This window comes from Dendroctonus ponderosae, unplaced genomic scaffold (assembly GCF_020466585.1).
Source record: "Dendroctonus ponderosae isolate FM_Combo_2020 unplaced genomic scaffold, Dpon_F_20191213v2 Dpon_F_20191213_1, whole genome shotgun sequence".
NCBI lineage: Eukaryota > Metazoa > Arthropoda > Insecta > Coleoptera > Curculionidae > Dendroctonus > Dendroctonus ponderosae.
In genome coordinates, this window is record NW_026017110.1 from 12,986,606 (window position 1) to 12,988,372 (window position 1,767).

General features: G+C 36.6%; 1 protein-coding gene and 2 long non-coding RNA genes across 4 annotated transcripts in view; 1 reads left to right on the forward strand and 2 right to left on the reverse strand.

Moving 5' to 3' along the window:
• The window catches only part of LOC109541242 (cytochrome P450 6k1), a 23,008-nt gene that overhangs the window by 8,632 nt on the left and 12,609 nt on the right, over positions 1-1,767 (reverse strand). The window lies entirely within an intron of this gene.
• Positions 279-732, forward strand: LOC125502844. Its single transcript, XR_007280561.1, has 2 exons — positions 279-359; positions 422-732. It is a non-coding gene; the product is annotated as an uncharacterized LOC125502844 (long non-coding RNA).
• Positions 718-1,767, reverse strand: part of LOC125502846 — a 5,496-nt gene continuing 4,446 nt past the window's right edge. The window contains exon 2 of the long non-coding RNA XR_007280567.1: positions 718-1,276. This is a non-coding gene — a long non-coding RNA (uncharacterized LOC125502846). The remainder of the gene's footprint in view (positions 1,277-1,767) is intronic.

The window sequence follows — 1,767 nt, forward strand, 5'->3', positions numbered from 1 at the left end:
TCTATGTTTATCTCTGGTTACGTGCATCACGTGTTTTTCGAAAACTTGAGAATATTAAAAATCCATATTAATCGATGCGAAAAATAAATATGAGTAAAAATATAAAAACCGTGCTTGTGCCTCAGTGTTAGGATGTGTCTTCAAGACGGAAATTACGGTATAATTATGGCTTAAAACCCCGCAAACATGGAAAGGTATGTTGGTGTTTAAATTAAATACATTTGATTATTTTATTATTTCTTGTTCTAAACATACAGGTGATACCGCTGTTCTGGACTTGAAGCATTGAAGACGCTAGGGATCACGTGAGAAAACCACACACGAAAAATGTTCGCATGAGATACGGCAAAAATGTAAAGGTATGTTGATGTTTAAATTAAATACGTTTGATTATTTTATTATTTCGTGTTCTATACTACAGGTAATGTCGCTGTTGTGGACTTGAAGCATTGAAGATGCTAGGAATCACCAGATCTCCAGATCCAGTGAGAAAACCACACACGAAAAATTTTCGCATAAGAGTCAAGTAAGGTTGTCTGAACCTAATTATTCGTCTATTAATGTAAAACTATTATCTGTATTTTTTTATTTTTAGCAGTTTAATTTTGGTTGCTTTCTATTTTGCGATAAGCATGTTTTCGAAGGTGTTCGGATGTTTGCACACATCTCTTCAATATAGTGGACTGTAGTTATATTTTTTATGAAGAAAACAATAAATAGGCGCTAACTTTATTTATTGAAAAATACGAAACACGTGGTAACAATTAGCTGATCTGATGGATGTCGGTGCAGCGATAATCGAATAATGCGCTGACAATTCACAATGCGCTTTACATGAAGTGCATTGACAGACATCTGCGTGAAAAGTGGTGCCAACATGCTGGCAGCTCTTACAACAATATAATTTCAATATTCCCTGTTCTAAACTAAACATACTCCCCCCTTTTGAGCAACTGCTCAAAACTTTTCTTAAAAGGTACACTGTTCACTAGGCATTGGAAGCGGACACACTTTAGTAATGGCACGTTTAAATGTACCGTGTTGCGTTTTAACAGACACTACTCGTACTTCGCCGTCAAGTCCTGGATGCACCTTGATTATTCTTCCTAATAACCATCTGCAAAGAGGAAGGTTGTCGTTCTTCAGAACAACCATTGTCCCCAGTTTGAGCGTTGAACCTTTCGCTTTCCATTTGACCCGTCTTTGTAAATTTGCAACATACGATGAAGACCATCGCTTCCAGAAGCTCTGGTTGATTTGTTGCAGCATTTGAAATCTGGACAGCCGATTGGTTTTCACATCGTTGAGTAGAGGTGGTGTAATCAATAGGTGGGATGGGGTAAGAGGGGTTAAATCGTTAGGCTCTGAAGACATTGGATGCAATGGTCTTGAATTAAGGACAGCTTCAATCTGTACTAATAGTGTTAAATATTCTTCATAAGTAAGAACGGAATCACCGATTACCTTGTACAAATGATTTTTTATTGCTTTAATGTTTGATTCCCACAAACCACCGAAATTAGGGCTGTTAGGAGGAATAAAGTGCCATGTAATGTTCTCTTTTGAACACAATGCAATTAACTAATTTTCAGAATTTTGCAAGAAATTATAAAATTTTATTAGTTCTTTTTGAGAAGCCACAAAATTAGTGGCATTATCAGAATAGAGATGAGACGGAGTTCCCCGTCTAGCTGTAAATCGTCTAAGTGATGCGATAAAAGCCTCACTTGTTAAGTCCGTGACCAATTCAATATGAATGGCTTTTGT